Source organism: Castor canadensis, chromosome 8 (assembly GCF_047511655.1).
Source record: "Castor canadensis chromosome 8, mCasCan1.hap1v2, whole genome shotgun sequence".
Lineage (NCBI taxonomy): Eukaryota > Metazoa > Chordata > Mammalia > Rodentia > Castoridae > Castor > Castor canadensis.
The window spans coordinates 34,551,585-34,570,283 of NC_133393.1; the positions used below are offsets into that span (position 1 = coordinate 34,551,585).

An 18,699-nucleotide genomic window follows, 5' to 3' on the forward strand; every position below is an offset into this window, starting at 1 on the left:
TCCAGACTTGTTCATCAGCCTCTTTTGAGAATAAATCCCAAGCCTTAGGACAAATGAGAAAAGTATAGTAGCTGGAAGTGCCAGATACAATGGGGAAACTAAGGGCCAAACTGCTCCTAGAGCAATTTTTACCCACATCCTTCCGGAGGCAGGTGCAGCCTCTATTACTGACACTCTCTGTGTTTGGCGACTCTATTCAACCTGCTTTTTTGGCTTTATTTCTTACAGGCTGTTAACACACAGCCTTCTATCTAGAAAGTCAATTAGTGCCCATCCACCTGCTATTAAGCTTTCAAAATACTATTTCCTTTTTTGTTCTTATCATGTATATGTTTCCATTTTCTTACTGACATTTTAGCAGGGCTTTAAGAGAAATTGGAGGTATAATCATTTTAAAATCTGCTATGTTGAGCTATAAGTCCCCTGTTTTTTTTTTAGGCATACTAAATAATTGTGGGACCAATTACACTTTTTGCATCCTGTATGACAATCAGTTTAGTTTTCATTAAACACCATGACAAGAGTATAGACATTTTTGTATGCCCTGTGAAGGAAGAAACAATGGAGGAAAGATGGTAATTACCAAGTGGCAATCTAAAATAGTAGTGTAAAAATAACCTACTTTGTGAGGTTCAGAGAAGGTGCTCAATAGGACATTTATGTGAATTACATGATGACTAAAATGTACCTGAAGAATCATGGAAGCCCGGCTGTAATTCCAGTATCTCTAGGCATAGGCCCACAAATATTGAGCTGGTGGTAAATATGATGATGAATTCACGTATTCAAGTTTTTTTAATCATCAAAATTGAAGCTAAGAAATCAAGCTCACTTCCAACTCTGAATGTCCTAAGTGGATAGTTGAAAATTACCACATCCTAATCAATTTCAATGAAGGCAAAATATTGAATTCCCTAGAAATAAAACTTTAACATTTTATGCATATATTATCCTATGAGTAGCTGGTCAGATAAATTATGCATAGAAAATGTGGGTTTTATCACCTCCTATTTATATTAATGGTAATTGTCTTCCTCCTTTCCTCCCAAACCACGCTTTTTCATTAATTGTTTCTTCCTTGATAACTATACTCAAGAATGAAAGTTTGGGCAAATATTATTTTGACAATACAGGTGAATGAGGTAGAAACATTACCTAGTTAGAACTGGCATGGTAGGATGGTTCCTTTTTCTTAGCAAGCATTTGCTACCCCTTTTTGGGTGCTAGCAATCTGACCCATCTGAGAATCTGGAGGAAGTATTGAAGCTAGTGCTGGGTTCCTAGGGGTCTTTGGGCATACACGGTTCTCTCGGTCCCACACAGCATGTTGGCAGACCCCAAACGGAGATGTTGGCTGCTCTCAGAAACCTTCTCCCAGCCCTGAGCCAGTGTTCCCGACTGTGTTGGGCTTTGTTGATACGAGGAAGCAGCAGCTGCTTCTAGTACCATGGTGACACAAGCTTGGTTGCATTAGCAAGGCCTTCTTTTTCTCTGAAATGCTACTAATTAGCTGTTAGCACATGACATTTTCACACACACCTCAGTACAAAGAACAACCAGTTCAACTCATACATAAAAGGTTGACAGAAAAGTGAGAAAGAGCAAATAGTTATGATACATTTTGTTCCTTCAAAGTAAAAAAAGAGTTATTCAATAAATCGTGTATAGTAGTACTTTGTGGTACCATATTTATGACTCTAAATATAGGCCCTCATCTGGAATGCTTGCAGGCTGAGAAAATAGAAGGGGAGGAAAAATATTTCTTCTTAATCTCCTCTACACAGACATAAAAGGAATTGAAAAGATACTTTTTAAAACCTCAACTAGCTCTGTGACCTTGGACACAATCTTTCTTCTCTTGAGACTTCAATTTTTCTCATTTTCAAACCAAGGGATTGGATTATTTATGTATTGAGCTAAGAGGTTGCGTTCTATGTTAAAAATCCAAGATTTCAAGATAGGTGATTTTCACAAAGCAAGTGGGTAGAAAGCCTGGGAAAAGGCACATCTCCATTATATAAGCATGTATAATTATATCCAGCTTGGATTTAGTGCCTTTATACAAACACAGGTGATAGAAATTTGTAATGAGTAAGGAATACACCAAAAGATTTAGTAGAAAGAAATAACATATATTTAGTTTTTTTTCTAAAAATAGAAATATTATTATTATTAGAAAAGTTGTGATCTTTGGGAAATTGTCATCTGGTACCAAAGAAAATGTTAGTTTATACCTATTTTTTCATTTCTTTATCCAGGTAAAAGCAAAACCTTGTAACTGTCACTGTGATTGTTACCTAAAGATTTCAACCCCCACAACAAAGACATGATGGTTGTCCAGAGTACTCATTGCACTTTTCAGCACACAAATACCTTACCACAAATTATCTCAAGCAAAATCTGGTCTTTTACAGTGGGAAAGATGGAACTTGAAAGAAGTTCTTTTGCAGAAATTTTGACAACTTGATTTTTCTCATAAGATGCAGGTAAAAACTTGGTATTTGATAACTTATGAGTTTACAGCAAAAATGAGTATTCCGCTTCACTATAGTCCAACTTTCCATGGCACAACCAGTTTTCCTAATTGGGAGTTAACTTAATGAGTAGATTAAACACGGTGCTGAGGAGAGAAAACTGGCCCCAGAACCCCCAGGAAAGTGCAAATCCCTGCTCTGTGAGTACTAACTAGCTGGGGCAGTTTGGGACAAATCCCTTTCCTATGCAGACCTTGGTTGCTCTACCTGTGTGTAATAGTCAGGCTACTGCATTCTTGGCAAGAATCTCCTCAGTAGTTTACTTTGTGGAATAATGCCAGACTGGAAAGAGTTTAAATAAGGAGTGGCATTACTACAAAGTTATTTTAATATGCTCATTACCATAAACAAAAATTAATTTAATTAATTCCATGGTTAAGAAATGAAGACAATATACCACCATATATCACCTTTCACATGGTTTAAACCTGGACAGCCACACCTAAAATGCCAGGATTCATACATCCCGGCTTCCTGAACACCTTCATCCTCCTCCTCTTGCTCATGCTGATGGTACTTCCTGCCTCCCTAGAACCTTCCAGCTCTACTATGGACAGTGGCCTCAGGAGGTCCTTCAATGCTGATTGTGAAGCTACCAACACAGAAGCTACTGACATTCCCTACTCTCCCAAGGAGAGGGGAACATGCTTGTTAGCATAAAATTTTTATCCTTTTTCCTTCCTCTCCCTCTCTTTTTAATGATTTTTTTCCCCCTAAATGTAGATGGTGTATCACTTTGGGTCTTGGTTGTGAGCTCTTTGTAATTCTCCAAACTCTGCTCCTCCCATGACTATATTTAACTTGGATTTGGTTAAGCTGTGAATAATAAAACCCTAAATAACAAAGGCCTAAACAAGACAGAAGTCTTATTTCTTATTCATGGAAAGGAAGACTGGATGTAGGCTGCCTAGAAGGGCAGCTTCAAGACATCATTATCCATTCTGGCTCTATCTTATAGTGCTACCTACCATGTGTAGCACAGGACTTTACCAACTCCAAGATGGTTGTTTGAGCTTCATTTATTATCTCAGCAATGTTCTCAATAGGAAGAAGACAGGGTCAAAAAAGTGACACCTTACTTTAAAGACCATTTCTGGAAGTTACACTTCTGTTATATCTCTTTGGCCAGAACTTAGTCACATGGCTGTCAGAGAGGCTGGGAAAGTATAGTCTTCATTTCAGGTAGCCATAGCCATAGCTTATTGGGAGTGTTGTGGTCAAAGATCACTAGAATCTGTCCTAGATCAAAAATCCTAAAGAAATCTTTCACAATATATCTGAGCTGTTTTTCTGAAAAGACTTTAAGATTAAATTAGGAAGTACTATCATAGGAAGAAGACTCCAAAAAAAAAAAAAAAAAGCTGAGATAGGCAACAGACAGCTTCCACATATGTTAGAGTACTTCAGTAATGTCTTAACTCGTACTGGCAGAACCATGTTAACCTGTCAGGTGGGAACAAGTCAGGTAGTACATATGGATTTTCGTGGTTAAATTTTATCCACAATCAAACAGATAAGAAAGATATAATTTGGCAGGCTAATGAGACAGGCTGTTTCAGGAGTGAACAGAGTTGTTCTTTTGCAAAAACACAAAGTAGAAAAAGGGGAGAGGTTGTTTGTTTGCCAGGCATGGTGGCACACATTCATAGTCCCAGCACTGGAAGCTAAGGCAGGAGGATTGCAAGTTTGAGGCCAGCCTGGGCTACATAGTGACACCATGTCTCCAAAACCAGTTTTTGTTTTTCAGCACCCTACACTTCTCAGGCAATACATATTTTCCCTCACTTTTGGAACCATTTCCCTCCCACCAGTAGGATTATACACATATGTGTATATACATGCACACACATACACCTGCACAGAGGTATACACTGATATTTTCATGAAACATAATGCAAAAAAACACAATCATCTGCTACACTAATTAACTTATCTACTTAAGTCTATTTGCTCCCCATCCCAGGAGTTTTGCACAAATTAAATTAGAATTAAATTTCCCAAGAGTGTCTCTTCAGTTCTAGCCTGTAAATGCCTTATAGATGAGTTCTTGCAGAATCATAAGAGTATGACAAAGAATGAAACCTATTTCTGCCCTCAAAGAGATTCTAATCTGATAGACAGTGGTACACACATCTTCCAAGAAAAATACATAAGATGATTTTATACAAACTATTATAGAAGCACTGGGAAAGCAGTCAAATCCCAGCTTGAGAGAAGAATGAGGAGAAATGGGTAGAACTGACTCTGGATAGAAAAGGGCAAGTGAGGTGGAGGACCAGGCTGAGAAGGGCTCAAAGGTGATGGCAAGGAGCCTGTGGGATGGAGCCAAAGGTATCAGAGGGCACAAGGAGATTCTCCACTTAAGGTGTAGTTTGAGACCTCGCCATGGGGAGTGCTGAAACTTTAGTAATAAAGGAAGTAGGCAAGAAAAGAAAGTGAGGTGAGAAAATATCCTGAACAGAGCTAGTCATAAAAAATGTTATGTGCACTTTGTGGAGAGACGAACACTGAATGGTTGTGTCCATGTTATCGACCTCGAGCAACAGCTTCTCTTCATAGAACCCGGGAGTTGGAGATTCAGGATCGAATCTCTGCTCCCTCCCCGCTCCTGTGAGATTTTTTTGATCTTCAGCTACACTTTTCAGCTTTGTGAGAAACCTATCATCAAACACGATGGCTAGCAATGTCACCAACAAGACAGACCCTCGCTCCATGAACTCCCGTGTATTCATTGGGAATCTGAATACTCTTGTGGTCAAGAAGTCTGATGTGGAAGCAATCTTCTCAAACTATGGCAAAATTGTGGGTTGCTCTGTTCATAAGGGCTTTGCCTTTGTCCAGTATGTTAATGAGAGAAATGCCTGGGCTGCTGTAGCAGGAGAGGATGGCAGAATGATTGCTGGCCAGGTTTTAGATATTAATCTGGCTGCAGAGCCAAAAGTGAACTGAGGAAAAGCAGGTGTGAAACGATCTGCAGCGGAGATGTACGGGTCAGTACCAGAACACCCTTCTCCGTCCCCTCTACTCAGCTCCTCATTTGACTTGGATTATGACTTTCAGTGGGGTTATTATGACAGGATGTACAGTTACCCAGCACGTGTGCCACCACCACCACCTATTGCTCGGGCTGCAGTGCCCTCTAAACGCCAGCGTGTATCAGGAAACACCTCATGAAGTGGCAAAAGTGGCTTCAATTCTAAGAGTGGTCAGCGAGGATCATCATCCAAGTCTGGAAAGTTGAAAGGAGATGACCTTTAGGCCATTAAGAAGGAGCTGACCCAGATAAAGCAAAAAGTGGATTCTCTACTGGAAAGTCTGGAAAAAATAGAAAAGGAACAGAGCAAATAAGCAGTAGAGGTGAAGAATGAAAAGTCAGAAGAGGAACAGAGCAGCAGCTCCCAGAAGAAAGATGAGACTAATGTGAAGATGGAATCTGAGGGGGGTGCAGATGACTCTGCTGAGGAGGGGGACCAACTGGATGATGATGATAATGAAGATGGGGGAAGACCAGCTGGAGTTGATCAAGGATGATGAAAAGGAGGCTGAGGAAGGAGAGGATGACAGAGACAGCACCAATGGTGAGGATGACTCTTAAGCACATAGGGGTTTAGAAATCTTACACCATTATTTCTTTACCTAGGCGCTTGTCTAAGATCAATATTTCACCAGATCCTCTCTCCTAGTATCTTCAGCGCATGCTTACTGTCTCCCTATCCTTCCCATGTCATTCTTTCATATTGCTCTGCGCCTAGTTCCATTTTCACTTCCTTTGATGCTCCTAGTACTTTTGTTAAGTCTCTCCCTGTAATTTTTGCTTTTAATTTTGATACCTCTTTATGACTTAACAATAAAAAGGATGTATGGTTTTTATCAACTGTCTCCAAAATAATCTCTTGTTATGCAGGGAGTACAGTTCTTTCCATTTATACATGATTTCAGTAGTTGCTTCCCTAACTGCAAAGGCAATCTCATTTAGTTGTAGCACCTGAGAGCCGCTTTGAGTTGGAGGTATGTGTGTTTTACCCCACATAAGTACTGTGTGGGGCTGTTCAACACAAATGTAACAATGTATTTTTGTGAATGAGAGTTGGCATGTCAAATGCATCCTTTAGAAAAATAATTAGTGTTACAGTCTTAATATTTGTTTTCTAAAATGATACTGTGGGTTATTTTTGTGAACAGCTTGATGTTTGGGACCTTTTTTCTCAAAATAAACAAGCCCTTATTAAACCAGGAATTTGGAGAAAAAAAAAAGTGTTGTGTACAGCAGCACATAGATTAAAGGTTGAAGAGACAGGACCTAGGCATGGACACTATCCTAAATCCAGACAAGAGGTAGCAGAGACTAGAAGAGAAGCAGTGGGGATTGAGAAGAGAGAGTGCATCACTAATAGTGAAATGTCAAATGAAAATGAGGTGGAACTCTTAGGCATATACCTGAAGAAATATCATAATACACTAGAGATACCTGCACACAGATGATTATAGCAATGCTATTCACAATAGGTAATTTTGGAATCAGCCTAGGTGCTCTTCAACAGGTGGATAAAGAAAATGTAGTATTTATATACAATGGAGTATTATTCAGCCATGAAGAATGGTATTATGTTATTTGCAGGAAAATAAGTCAGACTGAGAAAGACAAATACTCCATGGGCAGATTCTAGATCTAAAAGAAAAGGACATGAACATAAATGGATAATTTGGCAATGGAGGGACCAGTGGGAGATGGGGGTGGGAAAAGAGGGTGAAGTGGGGGAGAATATGATCAACGTATGTTGTATGGGCAAATGAAACCCACTTAAAATTTATAAGAGTTAAAAAAAAAAGGGGAGGTGAGGAGGGATATGAAGAAGAGTAATAGAGCAAATATGATCAAAGTACTTTATATGCATGTGTGCAAATGTCACAACGAGACCCCTTACTTTGTACAATTAATACACACTAATAAAAATAATGTTTAGAAAAGAAAATGAGGTGGGAGGCACACAAGAGGGAGCCTTTATTTAATACTATGTTAGCTATCACATATCTTGATGTTCATGAACCAAGTTCAGAGATGCAGAAAGAGACCAAGGCAGAGGATTCTTAACAGGCCAAATGTAAGACTAGAAAACAGAACCGTAGGCTTTCAGGGGTGAAGGGAGCCGCCCACATCATCCATAAAAATCTTGTATTTTCTATAGATGAAGATACAGGCCTTGGAGGTATATGGTAACAGAAGAGATATGTGCCTTAGCAGAGGAGTCAATGTTAACTATGCAAAGACACCTTACAGGAAGTCATAAGTCAAGTAAGGAACCTGGGAAAGCACTTGCAGCATGTATCACAGATAAATGGCTGGGCTCACTGATAATGAAATACACACAGATGTCAGAAAACGGACAAGGATCATAGCAGATTGTGCCCACAGAACAAAATGCAAATGACCTTAAGCATATGAAATGATATTCATGTCAGCCTCATTGACAAAAATTACTCAAAATGATGTAGAAAAACGTTTGCTACTCCTCTTCTCACCCCATTACATGGCAGTGCTAGGGTTTGAACTCAGGGCCTTGTGCTTGCCAGGCAGATGCTCTACCACTTGAGCCACACCTCCAGTCCTTTTGGCTTTGGTTTTTTTTTTAAATAGAGTCTTACATTTTTGCCTGGGGCAAACTTCAGACATCCATCTCCTACCTACAGCCTCCTGCATATCTGGATAACTAGGATCACAGGTAAATACTGCCAGGCTAAGCTTATTGATTGAGTTGGGGGTCTTGCTAATTTCTAACCTAGGCTGGCCTCAAACTGTAATCCTCCCAATTGCTTCCCGAGAAGTTGGGTTCAGGTGTGAGTTACCTTGCCTGGTTCTCTTTTTGAATTTTTAACTGTATAGGTATGTTGATAATATTTTAAATAGCCAGCCACATTAGAAAATTTAAAATTGCAACTGTGACAAATATATAAACAAGACATATGTGTTATCATCACAGCCCAGAAAGATTTTACTTAATCAGAGAAGTCTGGGAAGCCTTCCTGGAGGAAGTAGCTCTTAAGATGAGAGCTGAAGAATAAATAAGAGCTGTCAATAGGTTCAGAGAACAGAGAAGAGCTTAGAATCAGAGAGGGAAGTCCATGAAAAGGTCCTGCAATAGGAAGGAAAAGGCTCTTAGAAGAAAGTGGAGTAGCAAAGTGCATGAGACCAGGCTAGACCAATAAGAGCAGGCTAGACCATGTGGGGCTTGTAGGCCATACTGAGAAATGTTTTGCTAGTTGTTTGTTTGATTTTTTTTTCCAACCTAAAAGCATTGAGAAAATGTTGAAGGGTTTTAGACAAACAGACAGACATGAAAGGGATAGGGGAAATTTACTTTATTTAGGGGACTACTCAAAGTCACTAAAGACTATAGAAGAATAATGTGTGTGATCAATATACTTGTTCATATAAAGTACCATCAGTCCACCTGGGCATGGTAGTGCATATCTGTAATCCCAGCTTCTCAGGAGGCAGTGGCAGGAGGATATGAATTTGAGGCCATTTGGGACAGAGTTAGGGAGACCCTATCTCAAAAACAAAATACAAACAAAAGTGCTGGGGACTTGGCTCAATTGGTAGAGCACTTGCCTAGCATGTGAAGTCCTGGGTACAATTCCCAGTACCACCAAAAACCAAAAAATAACAAGCACCAAAACAAAACTGTCAGCTCCCCCCAGTCTCCCAAATTCGCCTGTAAAGTCACATGTGGTCCTTGCTAACAGCATTCTGCATATTTCAATTATGATCCATCAGTTGCTATTTGCTGAAAACATTACACAAGTTGCACAAAGGATAAAGTCGTTATAGTCTAATTTACATTGGAACTTATCTTGGTTTCTAGGCAACATCACTGCACTGGATAATGATGGCTCTGACCCCCGGAATCTTTCACAATCTGGTAGGCAAAATGAACGAGGGAACCAATTTCTCTGTGTTCAGGCCACTATCACAGCCTATTACACTCAGCCTGGGAATAAAACCCATTTTTAATGCACCATTTGATAAGAACACTTAACCTCAGTATGTGTTGTAATTAGAGAGATAATTAGAACTTCACTAGAACCTCTTAAGACGAGCAATACATTTGAAATTCACCTAGAATGAAAATTGCATCATCTAAGACCAATCCAAGGTATTTTTGCTTCCAACTTTCCTTGCTCTCTCACCTTATCCCAAAGCTTTTGCAATCTAAGAAATGTAAAAAGGTAAGAATTTTTATAGGTAGCGCATATCACGGAAGCTAATAGGTTTGCTTTATAGTTATTTGAAAGGGAAAGAAAAAAGCCCTTAATTTTGAAAATCAGCTTCAGAGACCAAGTATAGAGAAGATGAAGTGAGTCATATGTGCAGAGAGGAAAAACTGCTCTTGCATGAATCCACTCATAAAATGTTAATCTATGCATAAGAAAATTGTGTTCCTTAATCTCTGAAGAAACACTTATCACTAAGAACCCTTTAATTCTTTCCTGTGCTTGATTTATTAGCTTATGAAATTATGTTAATAGCCTTCATGCTAATGGTTTGGGGGCTCCAATGACCTGATTTTAATAATGAAGTAATTTATGCAATAAATGCAATCAGCATCTATGAATCTCACTTAACAGAACATATTGGTGATTAGCCAATGCTAAAACAAGTAACTGTCAGCATGGGGCAATGCATTGCTTCTGCAGAGAAAAGAGTGTGGGGTGTGGGGGAGCGACTCAAGGAACATGATCTGCTCTTGGCCACAGAAGCTGTGCCAGAGAGGTTGAGACTGAATTAGAAATTAATATGCAAGCTGTTAAATGAGTCTGATACATCAGTAACCGGAGAGTAAGTCTGCATTGAGCTAAATGCTTGACAAGCAACATTTATACTGTGGTTGGAAGAGGCAGAGTGGGTTCCGGGGAAGAAATTGGGGAGTGCAGATAATCCAACATTTGAAAAGAACAGCAACACACTTCCTGGGAGCAAGCAGAGCCCAGTAGAGAAGGTCCTCAAGAAGGAGGTGAAGAAGGTAAAGATCGACAGCTCTGCACACATAGAGTCTACACCCTGGGAAAAACGTGGGTTCAAGTACTATGCACTAGCATCGTGCTGGCTTTAGAGCGTGTCGTGTTGAGTTGCTCTTTTTCTTTCTTTCTCTTTTTTAAATTTAGAAGAAAATTGCTGTAGGGGATCTTTTTTCTTTTCCCATTCCCTATAGATTTAATACATTGAAACAACTATGTGAGCAAAGGCTCACTTCAATCATGGTGACTGGATCAGATTTTCTCCTTTCTTTTTTCAGAGGTCCCCAGCAAATAAATTTATATTTCTCACTCTTTTTTTTTTTTTTCCTAATGGTTAGGGTGGGGAGGGAGCAGTACTGAGGATTGAACCCAGGGCCTTGCACTTGCTAGGCAGGCACTCTAACACTCAAGCCACTCCACCAGCCCTTTTTGTATTGGTCATTTTTTGAGATAGACTTGTTTTATGCCCAGGCCTGCCTGTACCAGGACCCTCCTATTTCTGATCTCCCTTGTAGCTGGGGTGACAGGTGAGCATCACAACATCAGGCCATTGGTTGGACTTTTTGCCCAGGCTGACCTTGAACTCCAAGTCCTCCAGAGCTCAGCCTCCCAAGTAGCTAGGATTACAGGCTTGAGGCATGGCCCAGCCTTTTCTCTTATCTTATCGTTAACTATTCCTCCATTTCAACTAAAAAGTACAAAAAACAATACCTGATTTTCTAGAAGTAAAGATAGGTGCTACCATTGTCCCCTCTGTCTGACTATGCAGAACTCTGACCAGGGCTGAGGAGCCAGTTGTGCAAAGACCTGTGCTTCCAGCAGGGTCCAGAAACATCCCCAAACCCTGATGACACCCTGAATACTGACGTACTACGAGATTTTTTTTTTAAATGTTCAAAAACACTGTTGGTTGGGTACTTGATGGAATAGCAAATCTCCCACTAAGAAAACTTAACATTAAAACTACTTTGGCACAATGTTAAACGAAAAAGGCAAAATATAAAATTAGCTGACCCCTAAACACTAATGTAAAAAGAAAAGAAAAAGATGTTCGCCCTTGGGTTCATAGCTTGGCTTCTACCTCTCACACCTTGTGGAATTGATCAAAGTACCTGGCTCTTGAAGAGAGATTTAAATCTTTCTGTTTTTCTAAATTTGAAGGGATGATATTGTGATGGTTAATTTGGTTCTAGGTGTCTGTGAGGGGATCTCTGGATGAGGTCTGCATTTGAATCTGTGGCCTAATGTAGGCAAATGTCATCCAACCAGTTCAGGGCTAGGGTAGAACAAAAGGAGGAGGAAGGTTGGACCTGCTCCCTTCCTGCCCAATGCCTGCTTGAGTTGAGACATCGTATCCTGTTCCTGGACTGGGATTCATATCACAGATTCCCTGCTTCTCAGGCTTTCCAACTTGGACTAGAATTATATCTTTGCCTTTCCTGGGCCTCCAGTTTACAAATGGCAGATCATAAGACTTCTCACCTTCCAAAACCATGTGAACAAATTCCTCTCTCTCTCTCTCTCTCTCTCTCTCTCTCTCTCTCTCTCTCACACACACAATTTCTCACTGGTTCTATTTCTCTGGACAATCTTAATACAGGTGTTTATTGTATAATAAAATCATAAGGTGCATAAATTCAGAAAATACATACAGAATATACTTCATAAGAAGACAATATAAATCATTGGAAGAACTTTAATTCTGTAACCCACTTGTAAATTAACCATATAGAAATATGGGCCAAAAGAAACATATTGAAATTAATTTTTAAATCCAATTATTCACATTTTGTCTCCATATTTGGGGGGAGGGAGGGTGTTGGGTAGTACTGGGTTTTGAACTCAGAGCCTCACACTTGCTAGTCAGGCACTCCACCACTTGAGCCACTTCACCAGCCCTGTCTCCATATTTTTATAAAGGAATATCTGAAAGTTATTCCCATCCAAGCCAGGAAGTACTTCTGTTTTTCAACCCACACCATACTCTTTGGGCAGTACCAACACTCTGGGCTTGTTTTATATTTAAACTTATTTGATGAAATGAATGGGTGATAGGAAAAAAAGACTTACTATTACTAAAATAACTCTTGCTGGGTTCAGTGAACCTAATTTTCCAAAAGTGGACAGAAATGGATTATTTTTAAAATCTCAGTGCCTATATATAATGCAGAACCACAGTATTGTGGTTGGAAGTGTGGATTCTGGAGCCAAAGTGGCCCAGATATAAATCCTGCCTCTCTTGTAATAGCTGTGTGACCTTGGGCAATGACTTAGCATTTTGAAGCTCACTGTTGACATCTTTAAAATGGGGATAGTAATACTACCCTTTTCTATTGTGGTGATACCTGACTCAATGTATACCTATAAAGCACCGAGAACAGTGTCGGGCATGAACTAAATGCTCACTTACTGTTATTCTTAGGGTGATAATTATGTGCTATGTTCAATCCCGTCAATAAAATACCACTGATGACAACAGAACGGATCCTCAGAAGCTCCAGGTAGGATCAGGAATAAGGAAAAGTTTTGTATCTCACTTTCTCTCTAAAACACTTTCCTTTTTACTATTCAAAAACTCTTCCAGTCAGCAGTCTTGAAAAGATACTTACCAAGACAATAGTCCCAGGGATTGTGTGTTTTTAATATGCTAATAGGAGTCAGCATGTGACTCATAATGTTTAGAAGTCTAATGCACGGTTGAAGCCCTATATTCTAGAAAACAGTTAAAGTGGGTGGCTCCATCAGTTTTTCTAAAGGAAGAAAAACCATTGGAGGCCAAGGAAATTAAGATTATTTGCCTTTTCCCTACAAGAAATTTTCATCCCACATATAAAACAAGGGTTGCTGTCATTGCATCAAGCTTTGGGGAAATGATGATATGGCTTGTGGAAGGAATTAAAAATTATTCATCCAAAGCAGTGTTGCAATGTGTGGGAGGGGAGAGGAAAGGTCAGTATTTCTCTTACTTCCACCCCATCAGGATTATTCTCCAATCTGACATTTCTTAATCTGAGTTTATTTTCCAGGTCATTAATTTGATTTCTCAATGTTTTGCAACCTTTAAAAGTCTCAGTTAAAAACAGCATCATCAACATTGATCCTCATTTTCTCTTCTTCCTTAATTTTTTTCCTGCCATTTTTTTAATCCCTTTTCCATCACTATTTTGAATAGTATCTGACCTCTCTGTATCAACTTAGGCTAATGCAACCTAATGAATGAATATTGACTCTCTTAGGGGAGACAAATGGAAAAGCAGGCAGGCCTATTTCATAGATTGTGGGAGCTAAAAGTGTAGCAAAATCGAAGCTTGTTTTTAGCTTTGTAGCTATTCCCCTAAAAAACAAACCAGGCTGCCAATGGAACTTACAACCTTACAAATGGAATGCAGATATATATTACCAACAGGCAGCTACCTTCCAGCCCAACTCGTCTTTTTGCTGTCTTCAGTGTATCTGAGCTGAACCATAGTGATATTTCTCTCACTACTGAACATGGTTGTTAAGACATGGGGCCTCTATTTAAGAAAAATCAGATCTCTGAGAATATAGAAACCTCTAGAGGAACAAGGATTTGACTTCAGAGAAAAATAAATAAATAAAGATGAGGAACAGCAGCTGAATGCCAGGTATTTCACTGACCTAAATAAGCCCTGCCTGGGGGTTGGTACCGGTGGGAGGGGGAGGATATAAGGAAAGGAGTAGGAGGGGAATATGGTGGAAATAGTATGTACTCATGTATGAAAATGGAAAAATGAGACCTGTTGAAATTTTTCTAGGAATGGGGGAAAGGGAGTAAAAGCGAATGATGGAGGGAGCAAATTTAACTAAGATATATTGTAAGAACTTTTGAAAATGTCACAATGTACCTCCAGTACAATAATATAATGATGATAATAAAAACGTAAGTTAAATCAGTGTCTGAGTGAATAGGCTTAAGTCCTGATACTATAAATAATAGTTTTATTGCCTAGAGCCTGAGGTTGAGGGCACATGTATACCTGTGTTCAGTTACATGTAAAGTTGGACCACTTAACCAAGGACAAACTTACTTGGATTTTCTTCAGGTCACTTCCAACTCTGAAACTTCTTGGAACTCTCCATTATTCTTATTGCATCAGAGCAGCTCTGAGTATCTAATACTCAATTGGATGCTTTGGTGTTCATTAAGGGACTATTCTGCGCTATTTCCAAAGCTTTCCAAAAGAGGATGGCTGTTTTTCCTTGCCATATATCCTGAGGTTGAATCACCATTCCTCCACCATTTCTAAAGCTCCCTTCCACTGTAGAAACTTTTATGAACATTACTGTCGGATGCTTAGGCATTATGAGTGTAAGCTAGTGAGATTTATTAAAGGATCCAGATAAAAATAGAAAGGTGAGTTGTGTTATAAAATTCTTGTAAATGTTTTTAAAATCTAGAATGAATTTTTTTAAAAAATGTTTTTGGCCGTACAACTTCCAGTTCAAACTTTAAGATAATCGAATTGGAACGTTAATATAATTTTTCATTGTTTCTTCAGGAAAAAGTAAAACAGCCCCAACAGGGATATTAAAAGTAGGGTGAGTGCTCTACTTTTGCCATAGACCTAGTCTCCAGAAGTGACTTTCCTATACCACTTTCCCACTAAAGGACAAATTTTCACTTCTCTTTTTCTAAAGAAAAAAAAAGTTCCTTTCTTCTGGAATTGAGAATGGGTTATTTCTTGCCTTTCCTGCCTTCTCAAACATGTGCCTCTCATAGGGAACTCCCCAGCATCCAGGACAGTGAACCTGGTTAGTTGATGGTTGATACTAATGACCACTAATCATACAGAGTGGCCACTGACATTATCCAAAAGCTTGTTGTTTACAAAAAATTCACACCTACCACCAGATTTAATGCTCACATGAACCTCGCATGATAGGCATGATTTCAATCCTCATTTTACAGAGAAGGAAACTGAAGCACAGACTGTAAGGGATTAAACAATGTCACTTGGTTCATAGGTGACAGAGCTAGAATGCTAACTTAGTTTCTCAGTTCACAACAGCAATTCAGTATTTAATATGCAATCATCTTAGAAACACAAGAAGAAACTGCTTCACTATAATTAATCAACCTACTTCTGTAGGTTTAAGTATGTAAATATTTTTCCTTTTTTTTTTAGGAATTCTCTATTTTTAAACTTATTATTATGTTTTAGTAATTTAAATATTAAGGACCTGAAAATTTTAGAAGCACACCTAATAGTAATATAACATAAGGACTCATTACAGGAATCCAAAAATAACTCAGCCTTGGGAATTTTATCATCACAGTATATTACATTAATAAATTAAGGGAGAATATAAGATTATACCAATATATGACAAAAGAATAATTGATACGATCCAACAGGTATCTATTGGAAAGTTTCTAAACAAAAATAAGAAGAGAAGGAAATTCCTAAATAAGATAGAAACCAATTTGACAGTTTTAATAGAAACCAATAAGTGATAAAATACTAAAGAAATTTCCATTAAAATAAGAAATAAGGTCAAGCTGTCTGCTATGCTCATATGATTTATGATTATTATTCAAAAAATATTTTGGAGGCAGCTCGAATTGGTGGAAGCAAACAATAGAAAGGGGGGAACTACACAGAAATTCGCAGATCTTGGACCAAGAATTGGGAAGTCCATGTACAAGTTCTGATTCCATGAAGCCTGCTACTGGGAGCTGAACAGAGATTTTAGAGATCATACAGAGTGTGGGGGCTTTGGAATTAAGACCTAGTCATGAGAAGCTTTGGGAAGACAAATTAATTAGATTTAGATACTAGAGAAGCCCCACCCTATGAGTAAAAACCATGCCCTAAGGTATAGGCCAAAGCCTAGGTTCAGGACAAAATAGAAATAGACCACTCTGGGGGGGACTGGAGATTTGGCTCAATCAGTAGAGTGCTTGCTTAGCAAGCATGAAGCCCTGAGTTCAAACCCCATGCCACAAAAAAAAGCAAAAGACAAAAGAAATAGACAGACCACCCTACCAAACCTAAAACAAAGTGATTAGATCATGACTTTGTTATACAGTTATACAACTGCCTACTGAAACAAAATTTAACACTTTAAAGGAAAAGAACACAATTGATTCCCTCCACAATGTATCAGCTACAATGTCTAGCATGAAATAAAATATTATTAGGTCTACCAAGCACTGCAGTTCATGCCTGTAATCCCAGAAGTCAGGAGGATGACCCAGAAGGATCATAAGATTGAGGACAGTGAGCTCAAGGCTAGCATGTGCTACACAAGTAAAAAAATTACTAGACCTTCAAAGAAGCAGATGGTTAGATCTATACTCAAGGGGAAAAATGGGGAAACAGATATGAAATAACCAGACATTGGGATTAGCAGGCAAGGATTTAAAAATACCCATTATAAATATGTTTAAGGATGTGAAAGAAAACATATATAAATATGAAGGAAGAAATGAGAAATCTCAGTCATATAAATAGTAAAACTATATTTTAAAAAAGATCCGATGGATGCAGAGATGAAAGTATCTGCAATAAAAGATCCCTAATGGTTTCATAGCATATTGGACATGATAGAAGACAGTGTCAGTGAACTTGAACACATCTTCCAAACTGATGTTCATAGAAATAAAAACTACCATTAAATGTATCAGTATATATGGGACCATATAAAGTGGTCTAGCATATTATAAATGGAGATACAGTACGGTGGAGAAAATGGTGGAAAATTTAGGAGTTACAACTGAGAATTTTCCAAAACTGATGAAAAATATCAGTCATCAAGAAAATCATGCATAGGTACATTATAGTCAAACTGCTGAAAATAAAGTTTAAGAAAATTGTAAAGCATACAATTTAAAAAAAAAAAAACCCACATTGTATAACAAGGAGCAAGAATAGGATGACAAAACACTGCTCACAGAAAACAATGTAGATACCTGTAAACCAGAAAATACTGCGACTTAGGATTCCACAGCCAGTGAAAATATTCTTCAATAAATGAAGTTAAGTTTCTAGATCAAAGAAAACTAAGAGACTTCATAACCAGTAGACCTACACTTCAAGAAATGCTAAAACAATTTATTCAGATTGGAGGGAAATTTATAACAGATGGAAACCCAGACAAAAAGGAAAGAGATGAATATCATCAATCATAGCAAATAAGTGGGTAAATAGAAAAGCCTGCCATTTTTGCTTTATAAATTTCTTTAGAGGAAGACTATTATTGAAAAGTTGATTTTTTAAATCAACTGTAAAAACATTGTGTTTTGAATTTTATAACACATACAGAAATAAAATATATGACAGTTCATACAGGATGGTGTAGCGATATAGACCTTTGTAAGACTCTCATCTTTTATATGATATTGTACACTATTAATTTAAGTATGTAAGTATTCATAATATAATTCATAGAGCAACAATTTTTAGATACAAAAAAGAATACCTAAAGGGACACAGAGGTTCGACAAATGACACTATAACAATTGTGTGTACATACAAATACACACATGAACTAAGTCAATACCTTGCACTATATACAAAGCTCAAAGTGAGTCATAAATAAAGGGTTTGCCTCTTTAAGGAGGGATCCTAACATCAGGTTGGTATAGGAAGATTTTAGAGTGATCAAAAAAAGCTTTCACTGAAACATTGTAGGTGGATATGTCTGTCAATATTATTTGGACTTACATGTAATAGCTATAAATTTTATTTATATTAAAAATAAAATTAAAGAAAGCCATAAGAAAATAATTGACTCATTAACTAGTAAATTTGAAGTTTGAATGAAAATTTATTCTAAGTATTACACAGAAAGATAGGAGCTGTAAAATGTGAGCTAGACAGTGATATAAATAATAGACACAAAAGTAACAAAAACCTTTTTCATATGATTTCTAAATTAACTGGATAGAGAGATTAAAAGAGAGCCAATATTTCAGCAATGAATAGAAAAATTTCTCAGTTTTGAAGGGAAGCATTAGTTCTTGATCTGAAAGCAGATGAGTAGGGCAAATAATTTTTGGGTAAAACAACCTCTACACAGACATGCTGCAGCAAAACTTCAAAGAAAATCCTAACAGCCTCAAGCAAGAACGAAACATACAACCCCACAAAGGAACAAGAATCAGATTAGTATTAGACCTGATATC

At 38.1% G+C, this 18,699-nt stretch overlaps 1 pseudogene; it reads left to right on the forward strand.

Annotated features, from left to right (window-relative positions):
• Positions 1-5,016: 5,016 nt before the first annotated feature.
• Positions 5,017-6,404, forward strand: LOC109701735 (heterogeneous nuclear ribonucleoproteins C1/C2-like; annotated as a pseudogene).
• Positions 6,405-18,699: the final 12,295 nt, after the last annotated feature.